Raw genomic sequence first — 1,949 nt, 5'->3', positions numbered from 1 at the left:
AAAGCCTCATCTTTCTCCCGCAGAGCAGCTGGTAGTTTCGAACTGCTGACCTTAAGGTTCGCAGCCCGATTTGTAACCACTATGCTACCAGAGCTCCCTTTTTATAGATTTATTGGATAATAATTCCTATAAATAAAAATATCACTCTTAATCTCAGTTAATGTTTTTCACCTTGAACTCTATTTGGTATTATATTACTGTAATACCTGCTTTTTTTCTTTTTTTTTAAAGCATTTGCCTGGTATATTGTTTTTCTTTTCTTTTCTGTTTTTCAGTGATTCATGATGTACTATCCTGGGGTCCTATTGTGGTGCTTTCGGTTAATGCACCAGACTGCAAAGTCAGTTGAACCTCACAGTCAGTGGTTCAAGTTCACCAGCTGCTCCTCAGAAACTCTATACTGGGTCGCTATGGGTTAGAACTGACTCGACGGCACTTAACAACAATAACAACAATCTTGGTGTCATGCCATAGGATAAGCGCTCAACTTTAAGGTCGGTTTGAACCTCAAGGTCAGCAGTTCAAACTCACCAGCCAGCCGCTACTCATAAACACTATTCAGGGTTGCCATGAGTAAAAACTGACTCGAAGGCACAGAACAATGACGACAATTTTAAATACACAGAATAATAAAAATAAAGTACAAATGTAGCATGGAGACCCTAGGTGACACAAATAGCTAAGCATTGGGCTAATAACTGAAATGTTGTTCTGAACTAACCAACAGGTATCTAGGAAGAAAGTCCTGGATATCTGCTTCCAAAAGGTCACAGCCATGAAAACCCGATATTTTTATTAAGGGTAAAAATACAATGAGAACCTTTTAACATCCTATCCCATTGCCTTCCACAACTAAACTTAATGAATTTTATCAATACCATTCCCATGTTTGTAAAAAGTTTTATCACATAGGTATCTGTGAACTATGTAGTTACATTTCCTCATGTGAAATGGTGTCATTTTGTATATATACTCATGAGTCTTCCTTTTGTTTCCACTAAATATTAAGCAATTAAGATATATTCATATTCTTGCATATAGCTCTATCTAGATTATTTTCAAAGAGCTCTGCTAGTGTAGTGGTTATGATTCAGGCTGCTAATCTCCACTCAGCTGTTTGCAGCTACCAGCTGTTCATCAGGAGAAAGATGAGACTCTCTGCTCCCATAAAAATGTGCTGCCTCGGAAATCCAATATAGGGTCACTATGAGTCAGAACTAACTCCATGGCACATAATGCACTGGACTACAAAGCCAGTTTAAACCACAAGGTTGCCAGTTCAAGCTCATCAGCTGCTCCTTGGAAACCCTATACAGGGTCACTATGGGTCGGAACCTACTCAACGGCACTTAACAACAACAACCAGATTATTTTCACTGCTGAATGATATTCCATTGAATGTATGTCCCACAATTTATCAATCCATTCTCCTCTCAATAAAGATTTGAGTTGTTTCAAGATTCTTCTATTGTAAACAACACTGTTATGAGCATCAGTTTACATGTCTCCTGAGGTACATGTATAAGTTCTCCTCTGGGGCAGGAGTTCTCAGAATGTGGTGCCAAAACCAGCAGCATCACTTTGTGTCTTGGTATCCTAGTGCTACTGTAACAAAATGTCACAAGCTTTAAAGAAGAGAAATGCACTCCTCACAATTCAAGAGGCTACAAGTCCAAGTCAGGGTGTGGATCTAGAAGGAGGTCTTTTCTTCTCTAATTAAGCTTCGAGCTGTTGTTGTTGTTAGGTGCCATTGAGTTGACGAACCGACTCATAGTGACCCTATGCACAACAAAGGAAACATTGCCTGGTCCTGGGCCAACCTCACAATTGTTGCCACACTTGTGCCCATTGATGTTGCCATTTTGCCAATCCATCTCGTTGGGGGTCTTCCTCTTTTTCTCTGACCCTCCACCCTACCAAACATGATATCCTTCTCCAGTGACTGGTCC

The sequence above is a fragment of the Chrysochloris asiatica genome, unplaced genomic scaffold (assembly GCF_000296735.1).
Source record: "Chrysochloris asiatica unplaced genomic scaffold, ChrAsi1.0 scaffold00134, whole genome shotgun sequence".
NCBI lineage: Eukaryota > Metazoa > Chordata > Mammalia > Afrosoricida > Chrysochloridae > Chrysochloris > Chrysochloris asiatica.
The sequence above is the reverse complement of the archived record's forward strand: the minus strand, read 5'-3'. Positions refer to the sequence as shown.